General features: G+C 53.3%; 17 non-coding genes across 17 annotated transcripts; 12 read left to right on the forward strand and 5 right to left on the reverse strand.

Moving 5' to 3' along the window:
- The first annotated feature begins 1179 nt into the window (after positions 1–1179).
- On the forward strand, positions 1180–1262 carry TRNAL-UAA (transfer RNA leucine (anticodon UAA)). The gene has a single exon. It is a non-coding gene; the product is annotated as a tRNA-Leu (tRNA).
- A 1834-nt stretch (positions 1263–3096) lies between these two features.
- On the reverse strand, positions 3097–3168 carry TRNAE-UUC (transfer RNA glutamic acid (anticodon UUC)). The gene has a single exon. It is a non-coding gene; the product is annotated as a tRNA-Glu (tRNA).
- Positions 3169–3411: 243 nt separating this feature from the next.
- Positions 3412–3494, forward strand: TRNAL-UAA (transfer RNA leucine (anticodon UAA)). The gene has a single exon. It is a non-coding gene; the product is annotated as a tRNA-Leu (tRNA).
- Positions 3495–5322: 1828 nt separating this feature from the next.
- On the reverse strand, positions 5323–5394 carry TRNAE-UUC (transfer RNA glutamic acid (anticodon UUC)). Its single transcript has one exon. It is a non-coding gene; the product is annotated as a tRNA-Glu (tRNA).
- A 243-nt stretch (positions 5395–5637) lies between these two features.
- On the forward strand, positions 5638–5720 carry TRNAL-UAA (transfer RNA leucine (anticodon UAA)). The gene has a single exon. It is a non-coding gene; the product is annotated as a tRNA-Leu (tRNA).
- Positions 5721–7857: 2137 nt separating this feature from the next.
- Positions 7858–7940, forward strand: TRNAL-UAA (transfer RNA leucine (anticodon UAA)). The gene has a single exon. It is a non-coding gene; the product is annotated as a tRNA-Leu (tRNA).
- A 2143-nt stretch (positions 7941–10083) lies between these two features.
- On the forward strand, positions 10084–10166 carry TRNAL-UAA (transfer RNA leucine (anticodon UAA)). Its single transcript has one exon. It is a non-coding gene; the product is annotated as a tRNA-Leu (tRNA).
- A 1828-nt stretch (positions 10167–11994) lies between these two features.
- TRNAE-UUC (transfer RNA glutamic acid (anticodon UUC)) lies at positions 11995–12066 on the reverse strand. The gene has a single exon. It is a non-coding gene; the product is annotated as a tRNA-Glu (tRNA).
- A 243-nt stretch (positions 12067–12309) lies between these two features.
- TRNAL-UAA (transfer RNA leucine (anticodon UAA)) lies at positions 12310–12392 on the forward strand. The gene has a single exon. It is a non-coding gene; the product is annotated as a tRNA-Leu (tRNA).
- A 1828-nt stretch (positions 12393–14220) lies between these two features.
- Positions 14221–14292, reverse strand: TRNAE-UUC (transfer RNA glutamic acid (anticodon UUC)). The gene has a single exon. It is a non-coding gene; the product is annotated as a tRNA-Glu (tRNA).
- A 243-nt stretch (positions 14293–14535) lies between these two features.
- TRNAL-UAA (transfer RNA leucine (anticodon UAA)) lies at positions 14536–14618 on the forward strand. The gene has a single exon. It is a non-coding gene; the product is annotated as a tRNA-Leu (tRNA).
- Positions 14619–16755: 2137 nt separating this feature from the next.
- Positions 16756–16838, forward strand: TRNAL-UAA (transfer RNA leucine (anticodon UAA)). Its single transcript has one exon. It is a non-coding gene; the product is annotated as a tRNA-Leu (tRNA).
- Positions 16839–18981: 2143 nt separating this feature from the next.
- On the forward strand, positions 18982–19064 carry TRNAL-UAA (transfer RNA leucine (anticodon UAA)). The gene has a single exon. It is a non-coding gene; the product is annotated as a tRNA-Leu (tRNA).
- A 1822-nt stretch (positions 19065–20886) lies between these two features.
- TRNAE-UUC (transfer RNA glutamic acid (anticodon UUC)) lies at positions 20887–20958 on the reverse strand. Its single transcript has one exon. It is a non-coding gene; the product is annotated as a tRNA-Glu (tRNA).
- A 243-nt stretch (positions 20959–21201) lies between these two features.
- Positions 21202–21284, forward strand: TRNAL-UAA (transfer RNA leucine (anticodon UAA)). Its single transcript has one exon. It is a non-coding gene; the product is annotated as a tRNA-Leu (tRNA).
- A 2137-nt stretch (positions 21285–23421) lies between these two features.
- TRNAL-UAA (transfer RNA leucine (anticodon UAA)) lies at positions 23422–23504 on the forward strand. The gene has a single exon. It is a non-coding gene; the product is annotated as a tRNA-Leu (tRNA).
- A 2143-nt stretch (positions 23505–25647) lies between these two features.
- TRNAL-UAA (transfer RNA leucine (anticodon UAA)) lies at positions 25648–25730 on the forward strand. Its single transcript has one exon. It is a non-coding gene; the product is annotated as a tRNA-Leu (tRNA).
- The last annotated feature ends 2065 nt before the right edge of the window (positions 25731–27795 follow it).

Raw genomic sequence — 27795 nt, forward strand, 5'->3', positions numbered from 1 at the left:
TTTCCTCCCGCCGAGGAAAGCAACTCAAAGGGAACCTTGCGAAAATCAAATTAGGAGCCAGATTGCGGGATGCTAGGCAAACTGTTTGTCAGAAAAGCAAATTCATTTTGAGAAGCCCTGACCTGCGGGAAGGAAAAGCATTCAAGGGCAGAAGAAGGACTGTTCCCTGACCGGGAATCGAACCCAGGCCGCGGCGGTGAGAGCGCCGAATCCTAACCACTAGACCACCAGGGAACCCACAGCCATACTGCAAAAGTTCCTACACTGCTCTCCTAGTGACAAAGCTCATGGGGGCTGAAAGCATATTTTATTCTACAGCGAATATGAATCAGAACTTGAAAAAACACTCATGATTCCACCAGACTGTTTGTCACTTCCAAGCACAGGCCATCCCCTCCCCCGTGCTACTGAACCGACGAATTCCTGTACAATCGGGATCCCCGGGAAATCAGAAGAGGGACACCTAGTGGCCGCTGATAGCTCAAAGACAGCTGGTACACCTTCTCACACCTACCTCGTTATTCAGCTTGCTGGAAGAATACATTGCGAATGACCGATTCAAGAGTGCAAGGGAGAAGAGTGCTCCAAAGTAGATGTATACATCGCAGCCGGGTTTTCCAGCAATTTACCTTTCTGATGAGCTGGTACTGCACTTTACGCCCACATAGAGCACCTGACTGGGTGGGGGACTGCGTGCGCATGAAGGTGGCTGAGGGCAATGGGAGCAAAGCAACCTGGGACACAGGGGACCCAGCCCCTTTCCTCTGCTTTCGTCTATAGGTCGGGGTGCCTTTTTAAGGACCTTCGATTAAAAAAAGCTGAGCTGCGTGGACAAATTACGCACGTCTACGTCTTAGAGGGATCTTCCCTGACCGGGAATCGAACCCGGGCCGCGGCGGTGAAAGCGCCAAATCCTAGCCACTAGACCACCAGGGAGGAGATGCTCTTGTGAGCCTGCCTTGCTCACTTCCTTATTGTGACTAAGCTAACTCCACTGTATAGATTGCCCATAAAGTACGAGTGGGGAAAAGTTAGGTGTCACACAGTGTGTTTGTCATAAGCAATTACCTTTATCCTCCTGCAAAAGCCTTTTTACTCTGCAATCACCTCTTGCTGGACAGCCTGCGCTGGAGCAGCCAGCATGAAAAGGGAGCTGAGTAAGGCAGGGCCTAGGGTCTCACCAGGGTGGCCGAGTGGTTAAGGCGTTGGACTTAAGATCCAATGGACAGTTGTCCGCATGGGTTCGAGCCCCATCCCTGGTATGGGTTTTCAGCGGGTGTGTAGGAACTTGCAGATGCTTTTTTAAAGCATTTTCCTCTGCCCTCCTCACCCTCCCAGTGCCCTTCCTTAACAGTCCCAATTCACGTCTCAGCTGTGGGGTCTGCTGCTACTCTGCACTTAGCATGGATGCTTCCCAAAGCAATGCAGTGCCACCTACGCAGAGCCCCTGCTTAGAGAAATACACCTCCTATGTCTTTTCCCACTGAAGGGAGCAGGAGGAAGTACTTGCTTCCTGGGGAACATGGGCCTGCCACTGGAATTTGTTAACCCGCCTCTTGCGGATTTCTCCCCTTTCTTTGATTTACACCTGCAGGCTCTCCCTTGCCATCGGAGCAGGATCTGCTGATGCAGGCCCGGCAGGATCAAATGTGCAAAGGCTTGTCCCCAGGCCTCGGGAAAAAATTGAGCAGAGATTCCCGCCTCCGCCTCCGCCTCCGCCTCCTCTTGCCTTCCGAACGGGCTTCCAAACGGGCAATGCCCTGACGGGTCCCCCACGCCCCATCCTGCCCATGCCCACACCCCTGTATATGAGGGTGACCCATGTCCCTCACCCTCCATGCTCGAACGGAAGACACGTGTGTCCTGAGGGGAGCGCCAGACAGGCATTTCTCCGGCCAGGCAGACCCCTGCAGCACCCGTTAGGCTCCAAAGCCTGTACATTCCCAAGATGCCACTGGTCACTATGCAAATCAGACAGCCCTGGCCACACCCTCTCCGCCGCTGGGCTCTGCTGCTTTCGGTACGTGCAGCTCAGCTTTTTCTTACCCTGAACCAGACTTCCGTTTCAGCAAAAAGGTGGGTTGCAGTGGGTCCGGGATGCCATTTGGAGACAAAGCCTGCGGCCCTGTCAAAGATGACTTCCTGCCGCACACCATGTGGTCAGAAGCCTACGAAAAGAAGCGCACCTCGGAATACAGAATCTCACTTCCTCAAGAGCCTTGCACAAGAGATTTTCCTCCCGCCGAGGAAAGCAACTCAAAGGGAACCTTGCGAAAATCAAATTAGGAGCCAGATTGCGGGATGCTAGGCAAACTGTTTGTCAGAAAAGCAAATTCATTTTGAGAAGCCCTGACCTGCGGGAAGGAAAAGCATTCAAGGGCAGAAGAAGAACTGTTTCCTGACCGGGAATCGACCCCGGGCCGCGGCGGTGAGAGCGCCGAATCCTAACCACTAGACCACCAGGGAACCCACAGCCATACAGCAAAAGTTCCTACACTGCTCTCCTAGTGACAAAGCTCATGGGGGCTGAAAGCATATTTTATTCTACAGCGAATATGAATCAGAACTTGAAAAAACACTCATGATTCCACCAGACTGTTTGTCACTTCCAAGCACAGGCAATCCCCTCCCCCATGCCACTGAACCGACGAATTCCTGTACAATCGGGATCCCCGGGAAATCACAAGAGGGACACCTAGTGGCCGCTGATAGCTCAAAGACAGCTGGTACACCTTCTCACACCTACCTCGTTATTCAGCTTGCTGGAAGAATACATTGCGAATGACCGATTCAAGAGTGCAAGGGAGAAGAGTGCTCCAAAGTAGATGTATACATCGCAGCCGGGTTTTCCAGCAATTTACCTTTCTGATGAGCTGGTACTGCACTTTACGCCCACATAGAGCACCTGACTGGGTGGGGGACTGCGTGTGCATGAAGGTGGCTGAGGGCAATGGGAGCAAAGCAACCTGGGACACAGGGGACCCAGCCCCTTTCCTCTGCTTTCGTCTATAGGTCGGGGTGCCTTTTTAAGGACCTTCGATTAAAAAAAGCTGAGCTGCGTGGACAAATTACGCACGTCTACGTCTTAAAGGGATCTTCCCTGACCGGGAATCGAACCCGGGCCGCGGCGGTGAAAGCGCCGAATCCTAGCCACTAGACCACCAGGGAGGAGATGCTCTTGTGAGCCTGCCTTGCTCACTTCCTTATTGTGACTAAGCTAACTCCACTGTATAGATTGCCCATAAAGTACGAGTGGGGAAAAGTTAGGTGTCACACAGTGTGTTTGTCATAAGCAATTACCTTTATCCTCCTGCAAAAGCCTTTTTACTCTGCAATCACCTCTTGCTGGACAGCCTGCGCTGGAGCAGCCAGCATGAAAAGGGAGCTGAGTAAGGCAGGGTCTAGGGTCTCACCAGGGTGGCCGAGTGGTTAAGGCGTTGGACTTAAGATCCAATGGACAGTTGTCCGCATGGGTTCGAGCCCCATCCCTGGTATGGGTTTTCAGCGGGTGTGTAGGAACTTGCAGATGCTTTTTTAAAGCATTTTCCTCTGCCCTCCTCACCCTCCCAGTGCCCTTCCTTAACAGTCCCAATTCACGTCTCAGCTGTGGGGTCTGCTGCTACTCTGCACTTAGCATGGATGCTTCCCAAAGCAATGCAGTGCCACCTACGCAGAGCCCCTGCTTAGGGAAATACACCTCCTATGTCTTTTCCCACTGAAGGGAGCAGGAGGAAGTACTTGCTTCCTGGGGAACATGGGCCTGCCACTGGAATTTGTTAACCCGCCTCTTGCGGATTTCTCCCCTTTCTTTGATTTACACCTGCAGGCTCTCCCTTGCCATCGGAGCAGGATCTGCTGATGCAGGCCCGGCTGGATCAAATGTGCAAAGGCTTGTCCCCAGGCCTCGGGAAAAAATTGAGCAGAGATTCCCGCCTCCGCCTCCGCCTCCTCTTGCCTTCCGAACGGGCTTCCAAACGGGCAATGCCCTGACGGGTCCCCCACGCCCCATCCTGCCCATGCCCACACCCCTGTATATGAGGGTGACCCATGTCCCTCACCCTCCATGCTCGAACGGAAGACACGTGTGTCCTGAGGGGAGCGCCAGACAGGCATTTCTCCGGCCAGGCAGACCCCTGCAGCACCCGTTAGGCTCCAAAGCCTGTACATTCCCAAGATGCCACTGGTCACTATGCAAATCAGACAGCCCTGGCCACACCCTCTCCGCCGCTGGGCTCTGCTGCTTTCGGTACGTGCAGCTCAGCTTTTTCTTACCCTGAACCAGACTTCCGTTTCAGCAAAAAGGTGGGTTGCAGTGGGTCCGGGATGCCATTTGGAGACAAAGCCTGCGGCCCTGTCAAAGATGACTTCCTGCCGCACACCATGTGGTCAGAAGCCTATGAAAAGAAGCGCACCTCGGAATACAGAATCTCACTTCCTCAAGAGCCTTGCACAAGAGATTTTCCTCCCGCCGAGGAAAGCAACTCAAAGGGAACCTTGCGAAAATCAAATTAGGAGCCAGATTGCGGGATGCTAGGCAAACTGTTTGTCAGAAAAGCAAATTCATTTTGAGAAGCCCTGACCTGCGGGAAGGAAAAGCATTCAAGGGCAGAAGAAGGACAGTTTCCTGACCGGGAATCGAACCCGGGCCGCGGCGGTGAGAGCGCCGAATCCTAACCACTAGACCACCAGGGAACCCACAGCCATACAGCAAAAGTTCCTACACTGCTCTCCTAGTGACAAAGCTCATGGGGGCTGAAAGCATATTTTATTCTACAGCGAATATGAATCAGAACTTGAAAAAACACTCATGATTCCACCAGACTGTTTGTCACTTCCAAGCACAGGCCATCCCCTCCCCCGTGCCACTGAACCGACGAATTCCTGTACAATCGGGATCCCCGGGAAATCACAAGAGGGACACCTAGTGGCCGCTGATAGCTCAAAGACAGCTGGTACACCTTCTCACACCTACCTCGTTATTCAGCTTGCTGGAAGAATACATTGCGAATGACCGATTCAAGAGTGCAAGGGAGAAGAGTGCTCCAAAGTAGATGTATACATCGCAGCCGGGTTTTCCAGCAATTTACCTTTCTGATGAGCTGGTACTGCACTTTACGCCCACATAGAGCACCTGACTGGGTGGGGGACTGCGTGTGCATGAAGGTGGCTGAGGGCAATGGGAGCAAAGCAACCTGGGACACAGGGGACCCAGCCCCTTTCCTCTGCTTTCGTCTATAGGTCGGGGTGCCTTTTTAAGGACCTTCGATTAAAAAAAGCTGAGCTGCGTGGACAAATTACGCACGTCTACGTCTTAGAGGGATCTTCCCTGACCGGGAATCGAACCCGGGCCGCGGCGGTGAAAGCGCCGAATCCTAGCCACTAGACCACCAGGGAGGAGATGCTCTTGTGAGCCTGCCTTGCTCACTTCCTTATTGTGACTAAGCTAACTCCACTGTATAGATTGCCCATAAAGTACGAGTGGGGAAAAGTTAGGTGTCACACAGTGTGTTTGTCATAAGCAATTACCTTTATCCTCCTGCAAAAGCCTTTTTACTCTGCAATCACCTCTTGCTGGACAGCCTGCGCGGGAGCAGCCAGCATGAAAAGGGAGCTGAGTAAGGCAGGGCCTAGGGTCTCACCAGGGTGGCCGAGTGGTTAAGGCGTTGGACTTAAGATCCAATGGACAGTTGTCCGCATGGGTTCGAGCCCCATCCCTGGTATGGGTTTTCAGCGGGTGTGTAGGAACTTGCAGATGCTTTTTTAAAGCATTTTCCTCTGCCCTCCTCACCCTCCCAGTGCCCTTCCTTAACAGTCCCAATTCACGTCTCAGCTGTGGGGTCTGCTGCTACTCTGCACTTAGCATGGATGCTTCCCAAAGCAATGCAGTGCCACCTACGCAGAGCCCCTGCTTAGGGAAATACACCTCCTATGTCTTTTCCCACTGAAGGGAGCAGGAGGAAGTACTTGCTTCCTGGGGAACATGGGCCTGCCACTGGAATTTGTTAACCCGCCTCTTGCGGATTTCTCCCCTTTCTTTGATTTACACCTGCAGGCTCTCCCTTGCCATCGGAGCAGGATCTGCTGATGCAGGCCCGGCTGGATCAAATGTGCAAAGGCTTGTCCCCAGGCCTCGGGAAAAAATTGAGCAGAGATTCCCGCCTCCGCCTCCTCTTGCCTTCCGAACGGGCTTCCAAACGGGCAATGCCCTGACGGGTCCCCCACGCCCCATCCTGCCCATGCCCACACCCCTGTATATGAGGGTGACCCATGTCCCTCACCCTCCATGCTCGAACGGAAGACACGTGTGTCCTGAGGGGAGCGCCAGACAGGCATTTCTCCGGCCAGGCAGACCCCTGCAGCACCCGTTAAGCTCCAAAGCCTGTACATTCCCAAGATGCCACTGGTCACTATGCAAATCAGACAGCCCTGGCCACACCCTCTCCGCCGCTGGGCTCTGCTGCTTTCGGTACGTGCAGCTCAGCTTTCTATTACCCTGAACCAGACTTCCGTTTCAGCAAAAAGGTGGGTTGCAGTGCGTCCGGGATGCCATTTGGAGATAAAGCCTGCGGCCCTGTCAAAGATGACTTCCTGCCGCACACCATGTGGTCAGAAGCCTACGAAAAGAAGCGCACCTCGGAATACAGAATCTCACTTCCTCAAGAGCCTTGCACAAGAGATTTTCCTCGCGCCGAGGAAAGCAACTCAAAGGGAACCTTGCGAAAATCAAATTAGGAGCCAGATTGCGGGATGCTAGGCAAACTGTTTGTCAGAAAAGCAAATTCATTTTGAGAAGCCCTGACCTGCGGGAAGGAAAAGCATTCAAGGGCAGAAGAAGGACTGTTCCCTGACCGGGAATCGAACCCAGGCCGCGGCGGTGAGAGCGCCGAATCCTAACCACTAGACCACCAGGGAACCCACAGCCATACTGCAAAAGTTCCTACACTGCTCTCCTAGTGACAAAGCTCATGGGGGCTGAAAGCATATTTTATTCTACAGCGAATATGAATCAGAACTTGAAAAAACACTCATGATTCCACCAGACTGTTTGTCACTTCCAAGCACAGGCCATCCCCTCCCCCGTGCTACTGAACCGACGAATTCCTGTACAATCGGGATCCCCGGGAAATCACAAGAGGGACACCTAGTGGCCGCTGATAGCTCAAAGACAGCTGGTACACCTTCTCACACCTACCTCGTTATTCAGCTTGCTGGAAGAATACATTGCGAATGACCGATTCAAGAGTGCAAGGGAGAAGAGTGCTCCAAAGTAGATGTATACATCGCAGCCGGGTTTTCCAGCAATTTACCTTTCTGATGAGCTGGTACTGCACTTTACGCCCACATAGAGCACCTGACTGGGTGGGGGACTGCGTGCGCATGAAGGTGGCTGAGGGCAATGGGAGCAAAGCAACCTGGGACACAGGGGACCCAGCCCCTTTCCTCTGCTTTCGTCTATAGGTCGGGGTGCCTTTTTAAGGACCTTCGATTAAAAAAAGCTGAGCTGCGTGGACAAATTACGCACGTCTACGTCTTAGAGGGATCTTCCCTGACCGGGAATCGAACCCGGGCCGCGGCGGTGAAAGCGCCAAATCCTAGCCACTAGACCACCAGGGAGGAGATGCTCTTGTGAGCCTGCCTTGCTCACTTCCTTATTGTGACTAAGCTAACTCCACTGTATAGATTGCCCATAAAGTACGAGTGGGGAAAAGTTAGGTGTCACACAGTGTGTTTGTCATAAGCAATTACCTTTATCCTCCTGCAAAAGCCTTTTTACTCTGCAATCACCTCTTGCTGGACAGCCTGCGCTGGAGCAGCCAGCATGAAAAGGGAGCTGAGTAAGGCAGGGCCTAGGGTCTCACCAGGGTGGCCGAGTGGTTAAGGCGTTGGACTTAAGATCCAATGGACAGTTGTCCGCATGGGTTCGAGCCCCATCCCTGGTATGGGTTTTCAGCGGGTGTGTAGGAACTTGCAGATGCTTTTGTAAAGCATTTTCCTCTGCCCTCCTCACCCTCCCAGTGCCCTTCCTTAACAGTCCCAATTCACGTCTCAGCTGTGGGGTCTGCTGCTACTCTGCACTTAGCATGGATGCTTCCCAAAGCAATGCAGTGCCACCTACGCAGAGCCCCTGCTTAGAGAAATACACCTCCTATGTCTTTTCCCACTGAAGGGAGCAGGAGGAAGTACTTGCTTCCTGGGGAACATGGGCCTGCCACTGGAATTTGTTAACCCGCCTCTTGCGGATTTCTCCCCTTTCTTTGATTTACACCTGCAGGCTCTCCCTTGCCATCGGAGCAGGATCTGCTGATGCAGGCCCGGCTGGATCAAATGTGCAAAGGCTTGTCCCCAGGCCTCGGGAAAAAATTGAGCAGAGATTCCCGCCTCCGCCTCCGCCTCCTCTTGCCTTCCGAACGGGCTTCCAAACGGGCAATGCCCTGACGGGTCCCCCACGCCCCATCCTGCCCATGCCCACACCCCTGTATATGAGGGTGACCCATGTCCCTCACCCTCCATGCTCGAACGGAAGACACGTGTGTCCTGAGGGGAGCGCCAGACAGGCATTTCTCCGGCCAGGCAGACCCCTGCAGCACCCGTTAAGCTCCAAAGCCTGTACATTCCCAAGATGCCACTGGTCACTATGCAAATCAGACAGCCCTGGCCACACCCTCTCCGCCGCTGGGCTCTGCTGCTTTCGGTACGTGCAGCTCAGCTTTCTATTACCCTGAACCAGACTTCCGTTTCAGCAAAAAGGTGGGTTGCAGTGCGTCCGGGATGCCATTTGGAGATAAAGCCTGCGGCCCTGTCAAAGATGACTTCCTGCCGCACACCATGTGGTCAGAAGCCTACGAAAAGAAGCGCACCTCGGAATACAGAATCTCACTTCCTCAAGAGCCTTGCACAAGAGATTTTCCTCCCGCCGAGGAAAGCAACTCAAAGGGAACCTTGCGAAAATCAAATTAGGAGCCAGATTGCGGGATGCTAGGCAAACTGTTTGTCAGAAAAGCAAATTCATTTTGAGAAGCCCTGACCTGCGGGAAGGAAAAGCATTCAAGGGCAGAAGAAGGACTGTTCCCTGACCGGGAATCGAACCCAGGCCGCGGCGGTGAGAGCGCCGAATCCTAACCACTAGACCACCAGGGAACCCACAGCCATACTGCAAAAGTTCCTACACTGCTCTCCTAGTGACAAAGCTCATGGGGGCTGAAAGCATATTTTATTCTACAGCGAATATGAATCAGAACTTGAAAAAACACTCATGATTCCACCAGACTGTTTGTCACTTCCAAGCACAGGCCATCCCCTCCCCCGTGCTACTGAACCGACGAATTCCTGTACAATCGGGATCCCCGGGAAATCAGAAGAGGGACACCTAGTGGCCGCTGATAGCTCAAAGACAGCTGGTACACCTTCTCACACCTACCTCGTTATTCAGCTTGCTGGAAGAATACATTGCGAATGACCGATTCAAGAGTGCAAGGGAGAAGAGTGCTCCAAAGTAGATGTATACATCGCAGCCGGGTTTTCCAGCAATTTACCTTTCTGATGAGCTGGTACTGCACTTTACGCCCACATAGAGCACCTGACTGGGTGGGGGACTGCGTGCGCATGAAGGTGGCTGAGGGCAATGGGAGCAAAGCAACCTGGGACACAGGGGACCCAGCCCCTTTCCTCTGCTTTCGTCTATAGGTCGGGGTGCCTTTTTAAGGACCTTCGATTAAAAAAAGCTGAGCTGCGTGGACAAATTACGCACGTCTACGTCTTAGAGGGATCTTCCCTGACCGGGAATCGAACCCGGGCCGCGGCGGTGAAAGCGCCAAATCCTAGCCACTAGACCACCAGGGAGGAGATGCTCTTGTGAGCCTGCCTTGCTCACTTCCTTATTGTGACTAAGCTAACTCCACTGTATAGATTGCCCATAAAGTACGAGTGGGGAAAAGTTAGGTGTCACACAGTGTGTTTGTCATAAGCAATTACCTTTATCCTCCTGCAAAAGCCTTTTTACTCTGCAATCACCTCTTGCTGGACAGCCTGCGCTGGAGCAGCCAGCATGAAAAGGGAGCTGAGTAAGGCAGGGCCTAGGGTCTCACCAGGGTGGCCGAGTGGTTAAGGCGTTGGACTTAAGATCCAATGGACAGTTGTCCGCATGGGTTCGAGCCCCATCCCTGGTATGGGTTTTCAGCGGGTGTGTAGGAACTTGCAGATGCTTTTGTAAAGCATTTTCCTCTGCCCTCCTCACCCTCCCAGTGCCCTTCCTTAACAGTCCCAATTCACGTCTCAGCTGTGGGGTCTGCTGCTACTCTGCACTTAGCATGGATGCTTCCCAAAGCAATGCAGTGCCACCTACGCAGAGCCCCTGCTTAGAGAAATACACCTCCTATGTCTTTTCCCACTGAAGGGAGCAGGAGGAAGTACTTGCTTCCTGGGGAACATGGGCCTGCCACTGGAATTTGTTAACCCGCCTCTTGCGGATTTCTCCCCTTTCTTTGATTTACACCTGCAGGCTCTCCCTTGCCATCGGAGCAGGATCTGCTGATGCAGGCCCGGCTGGATCAAATGTGCAAAGGCTTGTCCCCAGGCCTCGGGAAAAAATTGAGCAGAGATTCCCGCCTCCGCCTCCGCCTCCTCTTGCCTTCCGAACGGGCTTCCAAACGGGCAATGCCCTGACGGGTCCCCCACGCCCCATCCTGCCCATGCCCACACCCCTGTATATGAGGGTGACCCATGTCCCTCACCCTCCATGCTCGAACGGAAGACACGTGTGTCCTGAGGGGAGCGCCAGACAGGCATTTCTCCGGCCAGGCAGACCCCTGCAGCACCCGTTAGGCTCCAAAGCCTGTACATTCCCAAGATGCCACTGGTCACTATGCAAATCAGACAGCCCTGGCCACACCCTCTCCGCCGCTGGGCTCTGCTGCTTTCGGTACGTGCAGCTCAGCTTTTTCTTACCCTGAACCAGACTTCCGTTTCAGCAAAAAGGTGGGTTGCAGTGGGTCCGGGATGCCATTTGGAGACAAAGCCTGCGGCCCTGTCAAAGATGACTTCCTGCCGCACACCATGTGGTCAGAAGCCTACGAAAAGAAGCGCACCTCGGAATACAGAATCTCACTTCCTCAAGAGCCTTGCACAAGAGATTTTCCTCCCGCCGAGGAAAGCAACTCAAAGGGAACCTTGCGAAAATCAAATTAGGAGCCAGATTGCGGGATGCTAGGCAAACTGTTTGTCAGAAAAGCAAATTCATTTTGAGAAGCCCTGACCTGCGGGAAGGAAAAGCATTCAAGGGCAGAAGAAGAACTGTTTCCTGACCGGGAATCGACCCCGGGCCGCGGCGGTGAGAGCGCCGAATCCTAACCACTAGACCACCAGGGAACCCACAGCCATACAGCAAAAGTTCCTACACTGCTCTCCTAGTGACAAAGCTCATGGGGGCTGAAAGCATATTTTATTCTACAGCGAATATGAATCAGAACTTGAAAAAACACTCATGATTCCACCAGACTGTTTGTCACTTCCAAGCACAGGCAATCCCCTCCCCCATGCCACTGAACCGACGAATTCCTGTACAATCGGGATCCCCGGGAAATCACAAGAGGGACACCTAGTGGCCGCTGATAGCTCAAAGACAGCTGGTACACCTTCTCACACCTACCTCGTTATTCAGCTTGCTGGAAGAATACATTGCGAATGACCGATTCAAGAGTGCAAGGGAGAAGAGTGCTCCAAAGTAGATGTATACATCGCAGCCGGGTTTTCCAGCAATTTACCTTTCTGATGAGCTGGTACTGCACTTTACGCCCACATAGAGCACCTGACTGGGTGGGGGACTGCGTGTGCATGAAGGTGGCTGAGGGCAATGGGAGCAAAGCAACCTGGGACACAGGGGACCCAGCCCCTTTCCTCTGCTTTCGTCTATAGGTCGGGGTGCCTTTTTAAGGACCTTCGATTAAAAAAAGCTGAGCTGCGTGGACAAATTACGCACGTCTACGTCTTAAAGGGATCTTCCCTGACCGGGAATCGAACCCGGGCCGCGGCGGTGAAAGCGCCGAATCCTAGCCACTAGACCACCAGGGAGGAGATGCTCTTGTGAGCCTGCCTTGCTCACTTCCTTATTGTGACTAAGCTAACTCCACTGTATAGATTGCCCATAAAGTACGAGTGGGGAAAAGTTAGGTGTCACACAGTGTGTTTGTCATAAGCAATTACCTTTATCCTCCTGCAAAAGCCTTTTTACTCTGCAATCACCTCTTGCTGGACAGCCTGCGCTGGAGCAGCCAGCATGAAAAGGGAGCTGAGTAAGGCAGGGTCTAGGGTCTCACCAGGGTGGCCGAGTGGTTAAGGCGTTGGACTTAAGATCCAATGGACAGTTGTCCGCATGGGTTCGAGCCCCATCCCTGGTATGGGTTTTCAGCGGGTGTGTAGGAACTTGCAGATGCTTTTTTAAAGCATTTTCCTCTGCCCTCCTCACCCTCCCAGTGCCCTTCCTTAACAGTCCCAATTCACGTCTCAGCTGTGGGGTCTGCTGCTACTCTGCACTTAGCATGGATGCTTCCCAAAGCAATGCAGTGCCACCTACGCAGAGCCCCTGCTTAGGGAAATACACCTCCTATGTCTTTTCCCACTGAAGGGAGCAGGAGGAAGTACTTGCTTCCTGGGGAACATGGGCCTGCCACTGGAATTTGTTAACCCGCCTCTTGCGGATTTCTCCCCTTTCTTTGATTTACACCTGCAGGCTCTCCCTTGCCATCGGAGCAGGATCTGCTGATGCAGGCCCGGCTGGATCAAATGTGCAAAGGCTTGTCCCCAGGCCTCGGGAAAAAATTGAGCAGAGATTCCCGCCTCCGCCTCCGCCTCCTCTTGCCTTCCGAACGGGCTTCCAAACGGGCAATGCCCTGACGGGTCCCCCACGCCCCATCCTGCCCATGCCCACACCCCTGTATATGAGGGTGACCCATGTCCCTCACCCTCCATGCTCGAACGGAAGACACGTGTGTCCTGAGGGGAGCGCCAGACAGGCATTTCTCCGGCCAGGCAGACCCCTGCAGCACCCGTTAGGCTCCAAAGCCTGTACATTCCCAAGATGCCACTGGTCACTATGCAAATCAGACAGCCCTGGCCACACCCTCTCCGCCGCTGGGCTCTGCTGCTTTCGGTACGTGCAGCTCAGCTTTTTCTTACCCTGAACCAGACTTCCGTTTCAGCAAAAAGGTGGGTTGCAGTGGGTCCGGGATGCCATTTGGAGACAAAGCCTGCGGCCCTGTCAAAGATGACTTCCTGCCGCACACCATGTGGTCAGAAGCCTATGAAAAGAAGCGCACCTCGGAATACAGAATCTCACTTCCTCAAGAGCCTTGCACAAGAGATTTTCCTCCCGCCGAGGAAAGCAACTCAAAGGGAACCTTGCGAAAATCAAATTAGGAGCCAGATTGCGGGATGCTAGGCAAACTGTTTGTCAGAAAAGCAAATTCATTTTGAGAAGCCCTGACCTGCGGGAAGGAAAAGCATTCAAGGGCAGAAGAAGGACAGTTTCCTGACCGGGAATCGAACCCGGGCCGCGGCGGTGAGAGCGCCGAATCCTAACCACTAGACCACCAGGGAACCCACAGCCATACAGCAAAAGTTCCTACACTGCTCTCCTAGTGACAAAGCTCATGGGGGCTGAAAGCATATTTTATTCTACAGCGAATATGAATCAGAACTTGAAAAAACACTCATGATTCCACCAGACTGTTTGTCACTTCCAAGCACAGGCCATCCCCTCCCCCGTGCCACTGAACCGACGAATTCCTGTACAATCGGGATCCCCGGGAAATCACAAGAGGGACACCTAGTGGCCGCTGATAGCTCAAAGACAGCTGGTACACCTTCTCACACCTACCTCGTTATTCAGCTTGCTGGAAGAATACATTGCGAATGACCGATTCAAGAGTGCAAGGGAGAAGAGTGCTCCAAAGTAGATGTATACATCGCAGCCGGGTTTTCCAGCAATTTACCTTTCTGATGAGCTGGTACTGCACTTTACGCCCACATAGAGCACCTGACTGGGTGGGGGACTGCGTGTGCATGAAGGTGGCTGAGGGCAATGGGAGCAAAGCAACCTGGGACACAGGGGACCCAGCCCCTTTCCTCTGCTTTCGTCTATAGGTCGGGGTGCCTTTTTAAGGACCTTCGATTAAAAAAAGCTGAGCTGCGTGGACAAATTACGCACGTCTACGTCTTAGAGGGATCTTCCCTGACCGGGAATCGAACCCGGGCCGCGGCGGTGAAAGCGCCGAATCCTAGCCACTAGACCACCAGGGAGGAGATGCTCTTGTGAGCCTGCCTTGCTCACTTCCTTATTGTGACTAAGCTAACTCCACTGTATAGATTGCCCATAAAGTACGAGTGGGGAAAAGTTAGGTGTCACACAGTGTGTTTGTCATAAGCAATTACCTTTATCCTCCTGCAAAAGCCTTTTTACTCTGCAATCACCTCTTGCTGGACAGCCTGCGCGGGAGCAGCCAGCATGAAAAGGGAGCTGAGTAAGGCAGGGCCTAGGGTCTCACCAGGGTGGCCGAGTGGTTAAGGCGTTGGACTTAAGATCCAATGGACAGTTGTCCGCATGGGTTCGAGCCCCATCCCTGGTATGGGTTTTCAGCGGGTGTGTAGGAACTTGCAGATGCTTTTTTAAAGCATTTTCCTCTGCCCTCCTCACCCTCCCAGTGCCCTTCCTTAACAGTCCCAATTCACGTCTCAGCTGTGGGGTCTGCTGCTACTCTGCACTTAGCATGGATGCTTCCCAAAGCAATGCAGTGCCACCTACGCAGAGCCCCTGCTTAGGGAAATACACCTCCTATGTCTTTTCCCACTGAAGGGAGCAGGAGGAAGTACTTGCTTCCTGGGGAACATGGGCCTGCCACTGGAATTTGTTAACCCGCCTCTTGCGGATTTCTCCCCTTTCTTTGATTTACACCTGCAGGCTCTCCCTTGCCATCGGAGCAGGATCTGCTGATGCAGGCCCGGCTGGATCAAATGTGCAAAGGCTTGTCCCCAGGCCTCGGGAAAAAATTGAGCAGAGATTCCCGCCTCCGCCTCCTCTTGCCTTCCGAACGGGCTTCCAAACGGGCAATGCCCTGACGGGTCCCCCACGCCCCATCCTGCCCATGCCCACACCCCTGTATATGAGGGTGACCCATGTCCCTCACCCTCCATGCTCGAACGGAAGACACGTGTGTCCTGAGGGGAGCGCCAGACAGGCATTTCTCCGGCCAGGCAGACCCCTGCAGCACCCGTTAAGCTCCAAAGCCTGTACATTCCCAAGATGCCACTGGTCACTATGCAAATCAGACAGCCCTGGCCACACCCTCTCCGCCGCTGGGCTCTGCTGCTTTCGGTACGTGCAGCTCAGCTTTCTATTACCCTGAACCAGACTTCCGTTTCAGCAAAAAGGTGGGTTGCAGTGCGTCCGGGATGCCATTTGGAGATAAAGCCTGCGGCCCTGTCAAAGATGACTTCCTGCCGCACACCATGTGGTCAGAAGCCTACGAAAAGAAGCGCACCTCGGAATACAGAATCTCACTTCCTCAAGAGCCTTGCACAAGAGATTTTCCTCGCGCCGAGGAAAGCAACTCAAAGGGAACCTTGCGAAAATCAAATTAGGAGCCAGATTGCGGGATGCTAGGCAAACTGTTTGTCAGAAAAGCAAATTCATTTTGAGAAGCCCTGACCTGCGGGAAGGAAAAGCATTCAAGGGCAGAAGAAGGACTGTTCCCTGACCGGGAATCGAACCCAGGCCGCGGCGGTGAGAGCGCCGAATCCTAACCACTAGACCACCAGGGAACCCACAGCCATACTGCAAAAGTTCCTACACTGCTCTCCTAGTGACAAAGCTCATGGGGGCTGAAAGCATATTTTATTCTACAGCGAATATGAATCAGAACTTGAAAAAACACTCATGATTCCACCAGACTGTTTGTCACTTCCAAGCACAGGCCATCCCCTCCCCCGTGCTACTGAACCGACGAATTCCTGTACAATCGGGATCCCCGGGAAATCACAAGAGGGACACCTAGTGGCCGCTGATAGCTCAAAGACAGCTGGTACACCTTCTCACACCTACCTCGTTATTCAGCTTGCTGGAAGAATACATTGCGAATGACCGATTCAAGAGTGCAAGGGAGAAGAGTGCTCCAAAGTAGATGTATACATCGCAGCCGGGTTTTCCAGCAATTTACCTTTCTGATGAGCTGGTACTGCACTTTACGCCCACATAGAGCACCTGACTGGGTGGGGGACTGCGTGCGCATGAAGGTGGCTGAGGGCAATGGGAGCAAAGCAACCTGGGACACAGGGGACCCAGCCCCTTTCCTCTGCTTTCGTCTATAGGTCGGGGTGCCTTTTTAAGGACCTTCGATTAAAAAAAGCTGAGCTGCGTGGACAAATTACGCACGTCTACGTCTTAGAGGGATCTTCCCTGACCGGGAATCGAACCCGGGCCGCGGCGGTGAAAGCGCCAAATCCTAGCCACTAGACCACCAGGGAGGAGATGCTCTTGTGAGCCTGCCTTGCTCACTTCCTTATTGTGACTAAGCTAACTCCACTGTATAGATTGCCCATAAAGTACGAGTGGGGAAAAGTTAGGTGTCACACAGTGTGTTTGTCATAAGCAATTACCTTTATCCTCCTGCAAAAGCCTTTTTACTCTGCAATCACCTCTTGCTGGACAGCCTGCGCTGGAGCAGCCAGCATGAAAAGGGAGCTGAGTAAGGCAGGGCCTAGGGTCTCACCAGGGTGGCCGAGTGGTTAAGGCGTTGGACTTAAGATCCAATGGACAGTTGTCCGCATGGGTTCGAGCCCCATCCCTGGTATGGGTTTTCAGCGGGTGTGTAGGAACTTGCAGATGCTTTTGTAAAGCATTTTCCTCTGCCCTCCTCACCCTCCCAGTGCCCTTCCTTAACAGTCCCAATTCACGTCTCAGCTGTGGGGTCTGCTGCTACTCTGCACTTAGCATGGATGCTTCCCAAAGCAATGCAGTGCCACCTACGCAGAGCCCCTGCTTAGAGAAATACACCTCCTATGTCTTTTCCCACTGAAGGGAGCAGGAGGAAGTACTTGCTTCCTGGGGAACATGGGCCTGCCACTGGAATTTGTTAACCCGCCTCTTGCGGATTTCTCCCCTTTCTTTGATTTACACCTGCAGGCTCTCCCTTGCCATCGGAGCAGGATCTGCTGATGCAGGCCCGGCTGGATCAAATGTGCAAAGGCTTGTCCCCAGGCCTCGGGAAAAAATTGAGCAGAGATTCCCGCCTCCGCCTCCGCCTCCTCTTGCCTTCCGAACGGGCTTCCAAACGGGCAATGCCCTGACGGGTCCCCCACGCCCCATCCTGCCCATGCCCACACCCCTGTATATGAGGGTGACCCATGTCCCTCACCCTCCATGCTCGAACGGAAGACACGTGTGTCCTGAGGGGAGCGCCAGACAGGCATTTCTCCGGCCAGGCAGACCCCTGCAGCACCCGTTAAGCTCCAAAGCCTGTACATTCCCAAGATGCCACTGGTCACTATGCAAATCAGACAGCCCTGGCCACACCCTCTCCGCCGCTGGGCTCTGCTGCTTTCGGTACGTGCAGCTCAGCTTTCTATTACCCTGAACCAGACTTCCGTTTCAGCAAAAAGGTGGGTTGCAGTGCGTCCGGGATGCCATTTGGAGATAAAGCCTGCGGCCCTGTCAAAGATGACTTCCTGCCGCACACCATGTGGTCAGAAGCCTACGAAAAGAAGCGCACCTCGGAATACAGAATCTCACTTCCTCAAGAGCCTTGCACAAGAGATTTTCCTCCCGCCGAGGAAAGCAACTCAAAGGGAACCTTGCGAAAATCAAATTAGGAGCCAGATTGCGGGATGCTAGGCAAACTGTTTGTCAGAAAAGCAAATTCATTTTGAGAAGCCCTGACCTGCGGGAAGGAAAAGCATTCAAGGGCAGAAGAAGGACTGTTCCCTGACCGGGAATCGAACCCAGGCCGCGGCGGTGAGAGCGCCGAATCCTAACCACTAGACCACCAGGGAACCCACAGCCATACTGCAAAAGTTCCTACACTGCTCTCCTAGTGACAAAGCTCATGGGGGCTGAAAGCATATTTTATTCTACAGCGAATATGAATCAGAACTTGAAAAAACACTCATGATTCCACCAGACTGTTTGTCACTTCCAAGCACAGGCCATCCCCTCCCCCGTGCTACTGAACCGACGAATTCCTGTACAATCGGGATCCCCGGGAAATCAGAAGAGGGACACCTAGTGGCCGCTGATAGCTCAAAGACAGCTGGTACACCTTCTCACACCTACCTCGTTATTCAGCTTGCTGGAAGAATACATTGCGAATGACCGATTCAAGAGTGCAAGGGAGAAGAGTGCTCCAAAGTAGATGTATACATCGCAGCCGGGTTTTCCAGCAATTTACCTTTCTGATGAGCTGGTACTGCACTTTACGCCCACATAGAGCACCTGACTGGGTGGGGGACTGCGTGCGCATGAAGGTGGCTGAGGGCAATGGGAGCAAAGCAACCTGGGACACAGGGGACCCAGCCCCTTTCCTCTGCTTTCGTCTATAGGTCGGGGTGCCTTTTTAAGGACCTTCGATTAAAAAAAGCTGAGCTGCGTGGACAAATTACGCACGTCTACGTCTTAGAGGGATCTTCCCTGACCGGGAATCGAACCCGGGCCGCGGCGGTGAAAGCGCCAAATCCTAGCCACTAGACCACCAGGGAGGAGATGCTCTTGTGAGCCTGCCTTGCTCACTTCCTTATTGTGACTAAGCTAACTCCACTGTATAGATTGCCCATAAAGTACGAGTGGGGAAAAGTTAGGTGTCACACAGTGTGTTTGTCATAAGCAATTACCTTTATCCTCCTGCAAAAGCCTTTTTACTCTGCAATCACCTCTTGCTGGACAGCCTGCGCTGGAGCAGCCAGCATGAAAAGGGAGCTGAGTAAGGCAGGGCCTAGGGTCTCACCAGGGTGGCCGAGTGGTTAAGGCGTTGGACTTAAGATCCAATGGACAGTTGTCCGCATGGGTTCGAGCCCCATCCCTGGTATGGGTTTTCAGCGGGTGTGTAGGAACTTGCAGATGCTTTTGTAAAGCATTTTCCTCTGCCCTCCTCACCCTCCCAGTGCCCTTCCTTAACAGTCCCAATTCACGTCTCAGCTGTGGGGTCTGCTGCTACTCTGCACTTAGCATGGATGCTTCCCAAAGCAATGCAGTGCCACCTACGCAGAGCCCCTGCTTAGAGAAATACACCTCCTATGTCTTTTCCCACTGAAGGGAGCAGGAGGAAGTACTTGCTTCCTGGGGAACATGGGCCTGCCACTGGAATTTGTTAACCCGCCTCTTGCGGATTTCTCCCCTTTCTTTGATTTACACCTGCAGGCTCTCCCTTGCCATCGGAGCAGGATCTGCTGATGCAGGCCCGGCAGGATCAAATGTGCAAAGGCTTGTCCCCAGGCCTCGGGAAAAAATTGAGCAGAGATTCCCACCTCCGCCTCCTCTTGCCTTCCGAACGGGCTTCCAAACGGGCAATGCCCTGACGGGTCCCCCACGCCCCATCCTGCCCATGCCCACACCCCTGTATATGAGGGTGACCCATGTCCCTCACCCTCCATGCTCGAACGGAAGACACGTGTGTCCTGAGGGGAGCGCCAGACAGGCATTTCTCCGGCCAGGCAGACCCCTGCAGCACCCGTTAGGCTCCAAAGCCTGTACATTCCCAAGATGCCACTGGTCACTATGCAAATCAGACAGCCCTGGCCACACCCTCTCCGCCGCTGGGCTCTGCTGCTTTCGGTACGTGCAGCTCAGCTTTTTCTTACCCTGAACCAGACTTCCGTTTCAGCAAAAAGGTGGGTTGCAGTGGGTCCGGGATGCCATTTGGAGACAAAGCCTGCGGCCCTGTCAAAGATGACTTCCTGCCGCACACCATGTGGTCAGAAGCCTACGAAAAGAAGCGCACCTCGGAATACAGAATCTCACTTCCTCAAGAGCCTTGCACAAGAGATTTTCCTCCCGCCGAGGAAAGCAACTCAAAGGGAACCTTGCGAAAATCAAATTAGGAGCCAGATTGCGGGATGCTAGGCAAACTGTTTGTCAGAAAAGCAAATTCATTTTGAGAAGCCCTGACCTGCGGGAAGGAAAAGCATTCAAGGGCAGAAGAAGGACAGTTTCCTGACCGGGAATCGAACCCGGGCCGCGGCGGTGAGAGCGCCGAATCCTAACCACTAGACCACCAGGGAACCCACAGCCATACAGCAAAAGTTCCTACACTGCTCTCCTAGTGACAAAGCTCATGGGGGCTGAAAGCATATTTTATTCTACAGCGAATATGAATCAGAACTTGAAAAAACACTCATGATTCCACCAGACTGTTTGTCACTTCCAAGCACAGGCCATCCCCTCCCCCGTGCCACTGAACCGACGAATTCCTGTACAATCGGGATCCCCGGGAAATCACAAGAGGGACACCTAGTGGCCGCTGATAGCTCAAAGACAGCTGGTACACCTTCTCACACCTACCTCGTTATTCAGCTTGCTGGAAGAATACATTGCGAATGACCGATTCAAGAGTGCAAGGGAGAAGAGTGCTCCAAAGTAGATGTATACATCGCAGCCGGGTTTTCCAGCAATTTACCTTTCTGATGAGCTGGTACTGCACTTTACGCCCACATAGAGCACCTGACTGGGTGGGGGACTGCGTGTGCATGAAGGTGGCTGAGGGCAATGGGAGCAAAGCAACCTGGGACACAGGGGACCCAGCCCCTTTCCTCTGCTTTCGTCTATAGGTCGGGGTGCCTTTTTAAGGACCTTCGATTAAAAAAAGCTGAGCTGCGTGGACAAATTACGCACGTCTACGTCTTAGAGGGATCTTCCCTGACCGGGAATCGAACCCGGGCCGCGGCGGTGAAAGCGCCGAATCCTAGCCACTAGACCACCAGGGAGGAGATGCTCTTGTGAGCCTGCCTTGCTCACTTCCTTATTGTGACTAAGCTAACTCCACTGTATAGATTGCCCATAAAGTACGAGTGGGGAAAAGTTAGGTGTCACACAGTGTGTTTGTCATAAGCAATTACCTTTATCCTCCTGCAAAAGCCTTTTTACTCTGCAATCACCTCTTGCTGGACAGCCTGCGCGGGAGCAGCCAGCATGAAAAGGGAGCTGAGTAAGGCAGGGCCTAGGGTCTCACCAGGGTGGCCGAGTGGTTAAGGCGTTGGACTTAAGATCCAATGGACAGTTGTCCGCATGGGTTCGAGCCCCATCCCTGGTATGGGTTTTCAGCGGGTGTGTAGGAACTTGCAGATGCTTTTTTAAAGCATTTTCCTCTGCCCTCCTCACCCTCCCAGTGCCCTTCCTTAACAGTCCCAATTCACGTCTCAGCTGTGGGGTCTGCTGCTACTCTGCACTTAGCATGGATGCTTCCCAAAGCAATGCAGTGCCACCTACGCAGAGCCCCTGCTTAGGGAAATACACCTCCTATGTCTTTTCCCACTGAAGGGAGCAGGAGGAAGTACTTGCTTCCTGGGGAACATGGGCCTGCCACTGGAATTTGTTAACCCGCCTCTTGCGGATTTCTCCCCTTTCTTTGATTTACACCTGCAGGCTCTCCCTTGCCATCGGAGCAGGATCTGCTGATGCAGGCCCGGCTGGATCAAATGTGCAAAGGCTTGTCCCCAGGCCTCGGGAAAAAATTGAGCAGAGATTCCCGCCTCCGCCTCCTCTTGCCTTCCGAACGGGCTTCCAAACGGGCAATGCTCTGACGGGTCCCCCACGCCCCATCCTGCCCATGCCCACACCCCTGTATATGAGGGTGACCCATGTCCCTCACCCTCCATGCTCGAACGGAAGACACGTGTGTCCTGAGGGGAGCGCCAGACAGGCATTTCTCCGGCCAGGCAGACCCCTGCAGCACCCGTTAAGCTCCAAAGCCTGTACATTCCCAAGATGCCACTGGTCACTATGCAAATCAGACAGCCCTGGCCACACCCTCTCCGCCGCTGGGCTCTGCTGCTTTCGGTACGTGCAGCTCAGCTTTCTATTACCCTGAACCAGACTTCCGTTTCAGCAAAAAGGTGGGTTGCAGTGCGTCCGGGATGCCATTTGGAGATAAAGCCTGCGGCCCTGTCAAAGATGACTTCCTGCCGCACACCATGTGGTCAGAAGCCTACGAAAAGAAGCGCACCTCGGAATACAGAATCTCACTTCCTCAAGAGCCTTGCACAAGAGATTTTCCTCGCGCCGAGGAAAGCAACTCAAAGGGAACCTTGCGAAAATCAAATTAGGAGCCAGATTGCGGGATGCTAGGCAAACTGTTTGTCAGAAAAGCAAATTCATTTTGAGAAGCCCTGACCTGCGGGAAGGAAAAGCATTCAAGGGCAGAAGAAGGACTGTTCCCTGACCGGGAATCGAACCCAGGCCGCGGCGGTGAGAGTGCCGAATCCTAACCACTAGACCACCAGGGAACCCACAGCCATACTGCAAAAGTTCCTACACTGCTCTCCTAGTGACAAAGCTCATGGGGGCTGAAAGCATATTTTATTCTACAGCGAATATGAATCAGAACTTGAAAAAACACTCATGATTCCACCAGACTGTTTGTCACTTCCAAGCACAGGCCATCCCCTCCCCCGTGCTACTGAACCGACGAATTCCTGTACAATCGGGATCCCCGGGAAATCACAAGAGGGACACCTAGTGGCCGCTGATAGCTCAAAGACAGCTGGTACACCTTCTCACACCTACCTCGTTATTCAGCTTGCTGGAAGAATACATTGCGAATGACCGATTCAAGAGTGCAAGGGAGAAGAGTGCTCCAAAGTAGATGTATACATCGCAGCCGGGTTTTCCAGCAATTTACCTTTCTGATGAGCTGGTACTGCACTTTACGCCCACATAGAGCACCTGACTGGGTGGGGGACTGCGTGCGCATGAAGGTGGCTGAGGGCAATGGGAGCAAAGCAACCTGGGACACAGGGGACCCAGCCCCTTTCCTCTGCTTTCGTCTATAGGTCGGGGTGCCTTTTTAAGGACCTTCGATTAAAAAAAGCTGAGCTGCGTGGACAAATTACGCACGTCTACGTCTTAGAGGGATCTTCCCTGACCGGGAATCGAACCCCGGCCGCGGCGGTGAAAGCGCCAAATCCTAGCCACTAGACCACCAGGGAGGAGATGCTCTTGTGAGCCTGCCTTGCTCACTTCCTTATTGTGACTAAGCTAACTCCACTGTATAGATTGCCCATAAAGTACGAGTGGGGAAAAGTTAGGTGTCACACAGTGTGTTTGTCATAAGCAATTACCTTTATCCTCCTGCAAAAGCCTTTTTACTCTGCAATCACCTCTTGCTGGACAGCCTGCGCTGGAGCAGCCAGCATGAAAAGGGAGCTGAGTAAGGCAGGGCCTAGGGTCTCACCAGGGTGGCCGAGTGGTTAAGGCGTTGGACTTAAGATCCAATGGACAGTTGTCCGCATGGGTTCGAGCCCCATCCCTGGTATGGGTTTTCAGCGGGTGTGTAGGAACTTGCAGATGCTTTTGTAAAGCATTTTCCTCTGCCCTCCTCACCCTCCCAGTGCCCTTCCTTAACAGTCCCAATTCACGTCTCAGCTGTGGGGTCTGCTGCTACTCTGCACTTAGCATGGATGCTTCCCAAAGCAATGCAGTGCCACCTACGCAGAGCCCCTGCTTAGAGAAATACACCTCCTATGTCTTTTCCCACTGAAGGGAGCAGGAGGAAGTACTTGCTTCCTGGGGAACATGGGCCTGCCACTGGAATTTGTTAACCCGCCTCTTGCGGATTTCTCCCCTTTCTTTGATTTACACCTGCAGGCTCTCCCTTGCCATCGGAGCAGGATCTGCTGATGCAGGCCCGGCTGGATCAAATGTGCAAAGGCTTGTCCCCAGGCCTCGGGAAAAAATTGAGCAGAGATTCCCGCCTCCGCCTCCGCCTCCTCTTGCCTTCCGAACGGGCTTCCAAACGGGCAATGCCCTGACGGGTCCCCCACGCCCCATCCTGCCCATGCCCACACCCCTGTATATGAGGGTGACCCATGTCCCTCACCCTCCATGCTCGAACGGAAGACACGTGTGTCCTGAGGGGAGCGCCAGACAGGCATTTCTCCGGCCAGGCAGACCCCTGCAGCACCCGTTAAGCTCCAAAGCCTGTACATTCCCAAGATGCCACTGGTCACTATGCAAATCAGACAGCCCTGGCCACACCCTCTCCGCCGCTGGGCTCTGCTGCTTTCGGTACGTGCAGCTCAGCTTTCTATTACCCTGAACCAGACTTCCGTTTCAGCAAAAAGGTGGGTTGCAGTGCGTCCGGGATGCCATTTGGAGATAAAGCCTGCGGCCCTGTCAAAGATGACTTCCTGCCGCACACCATGTGGTCAGAAGCCTACGAAAAGAAGCGCACCTCGGAATACAGAATCTCACTTCCTCAAGAGCCTTGCACAAGAGATTTTCCTCCCGCCGAGGAAAGCAACTCAAAGGGAACCTTGCGAAAATCAAATTAGGAGCCAGATTGCGGGATGCTAGGCAAACTGTTTGTCAGAAAAGCAAATTCATTTTGAGAAGCCCTGACCTGCGGGAAGGAAAAGCATTCAAGGGCAGAAGAAGGACTGTTCCCTGACCGGGAATCGAACCCAGGCCGCGGCGGTGAGAGCGCCGAATCCTAACCACTAGACCACCAGGGAACCCACAGCCATACTGCAAAAGTTCCTACACTGCTCTCCTAGTGACAAAGCTCATGGGGGCTGAAAGCATATTTTATTCTACAGCGAATATGAATCAGAACTTGAAAAAACACTCATGATTCCACCAGACTGTTTGTCACTTCCAAGCACAGGCCATCCCCTCCCCCGTGCTACTGAACCGACGAATTCCTGTACAATCGGGATCCCCGGGAAATCAGAAGAGGGACACCTAGTGGCCGCTGATAGCTCAAAGACAGCTGGTACACCTTCTCACACCTACCTCGTTATTCAGCTTGCTGGAAGAATACATTGCGAATGACCGATTCAAGAGTGCAAGGGAGAAGAGTGCTCCAAAGTAGATGTATACATCGCAGCCGGGTTTTCCAGCAATTTACCTTTCTGATGAGCTGGTACTGCACTTTACGCCCACATAGAGCACCTGACTGGGTGGGGGACTGCGTGCGCATGAAGGTGGCTGAGGGCAATGGGAGCAAAGCAACCTGGGACACAGGGGACCCAGCCCCTTTCCTCTGCTTTCGTCTATAGGTCGGGGTGCCTTTTTAAGGACCTTCGATTAAAAAAAGCTGAGCTGCGTGGACAAATTACGCACGTCTACGTCTTAGAGGGATCTTCCCTGACCGGGAATCGAACCCGGGCCGCGGCGGTGAAAGCGCCAAATCCTAGCCACTAGACCACCAGGGAGGAGATGCTCTTGTGAGCCTGCCTTGCTCACTTCCTTATTGTGACTAAGCTAACTCCACTGTATAGATTGCCCATAAAGTACGAGTGGGGAAAAGTTAGGTGTCACACAGTGTGTTTGTCATAAGCAATTACCTTTATCCTCCTGCAAAAGCCTTTTTACTCTGCAATCACCTCTTGCTGGACAGCCTGCGCTGGAGCAGCCAGCATGAAAAGGGAGCTGAGTAAGGCAGGGCCTAGGGTCTCACCAGGGTGGCCGAGTGGTTAAGGCGTTGGACTTAAGATCCAATGGACAGTTGTCCGCATGGGTTCGAGCCCCATCCCTGGTATGGGTTTTCAGCGGGTGTGTAGGAACTTGCAGATGCTTTTGTAAAGCATTTTCCTCTGCCCTCCTCACCCTCCCAGTGCCCTTCCTTAACAGTCCCAATTCACGTCTCAGCTGTGGGGTCTGCTGCTACTCTGCACTTAGCATGGATGCTTCCCAAAGCAATGCAGTGCCACCTACGCAGAGCCCCTGCTTAGAGAAATACACCTCCTATGTCTTTTCCCACTGAAGGGAGCAGGAGGAAGTACTTGCTTCCTGGGGAACATGGGCCTGCCACTGGAATTTGTTAACCCGCCTCTTGCGGATTTCTCCCCTTTCTTTGATTTACACCTGCAGGCTCTCCCTTGCCATCGGAGCAGGATCTGCTGATGCAGGCCCGGCAGGATCAAATGTGCAAAGGCTTGTCCCCAGGCCTCGGGAAAAAATTGAGCAGAGATTCCCACCTCCGCCTCCTCTTGCCTTCCGAACGGGCTTCCAAACGGGCAATGCCCTGACGGGTCCCCCACGCCCCATCCTGCCCATGCCCACACCCCTGTATATGAGGGTGACCCATGTCCCTCACCCTCCATGCTCGAACGGAAGACACGTGTGTCCTGAGGGGAGCGCCAGACAGGCATTTCTCCGGCCAGGCAGACCCCTGCAGCACCCGTTAAGCTCCAAAGCCTGTACATTCCCAAGATGCCACTGGTCACTATGCAAATCAGACAGCCCTGGCCACACCCTCTCCGCCGCTGGGCTCTGCTGCTTTCGGTACGTGCAGCTCAGCTTTTTCTTACCCTGAACCAGACTTCCGTTTCAGCAAAAAGGTGGGTTGCAGTGGGTCCGGGATGCCATTTGGAGACAAAGCCTGCGGCCCTGTCAAAGATGACTTCCTGCCGCACAACATGTGGTCAGAAGCCTACGAAAAGAAGCGCACCTCGGAATACAGAATCTCACTTCCTCAAGAGCCTTGCACAAGAGATTTTCCTCCCGCCGAGGAAAGCAACTCAAAGGGAACCTTGCGAAAATCAAATTAGGAGCCAGATTGCGGGATGCTAGGCAAACTGTTTGTCAGAAAAGCAAATTCATTTTGAGAAGCCCTGACCTGCGGGAAGGAAAAGCATTCAAGGGCAGAAGAATGACTGTTCCCTGACCGGGAATCGAACCCAGGCCGCGGCGGTGAGAGCGCCAAATCCTAACCACTAGACCACCAGGGAACCCACAGCCATACAGCAAAAGTTCCTACACTGCTCTCCTAGTGACAAAGCTCATGGGGGCTGAAAGCATATTTTATTCTACAGCGAATATGAATCAGAACTTGAAAAAACACTCATGATTCCACCAGACTGTTTGTCACTTCCAAGCACAGGCCATCCCCTCCCCCGTGCTACTGAACCGACGAATTCCTGTACAATCGGGATCCCCGGGAAATCACAAGAGGGACACCTAGTGGCCGCTGATAGCTCAAAGACAGCTGGTACACCTTCTCACACCTACCTCGTTATTCAGCTTGCTGGAAGAATACATTGCGAATGACCGATTCAAGAGTGCAAGGGAGAAGAGTGCTCCAAAGTAGATGTATACATCGCAGCCGGGTTTTCCAGCAATTTACCTTTCTGATGAGCTGGTACTGCACTTTACGCCCACATAGAGCACCTGACTGGGTGGGGGACTGCGTGCGCATGAAGGTGGCTGAGGGCAATGGGAGCAAAGCAACCTGGGACACAGGGGACCCAGCCCCTTTCCTCTGCTTTCGTCTATAGGTCGGGGTGCCTTTTTAAGGACCTTCGATTAAAAAAAGCTGAGCTGCGTGGACAAATTACGCACGTCTACGTCTTAGAGGGATCTTCCCTGACCGGGAATCGAACCCGGGCCGCGGCGGTGAAAGCGCCAAATCCTAGCCACTAGACCACCAGGGAGGAGATGCTCTTGTGAGCCTGCCTTGCTCACTTCCTTATTGTGACTAAGCTAACTCCACTGTATAGATTGCCCATAAAGTACGAGTGGGGAAAAGTTAGGTGTCACACAGCGTGTTTGTCATAAGCAATTACCTTTATCCTCCTGCAAAAGCCTTTTTACTCTGCAATCAC

Source organism: Triturus cristatus, chromosome 5_2 (assembly GCF_964204655.1).
Source record: "Triturus cristatus chromosome 5_2, aTriCri1.1, whole genome shotgun sequence".
NCBI classification, from domain to species: domain Eukaryota; kingdom Metazoa; phylum Chordata; class Amphibia; order Caudata; family Salamandridae; genus Triturus; species Triturus cristatus.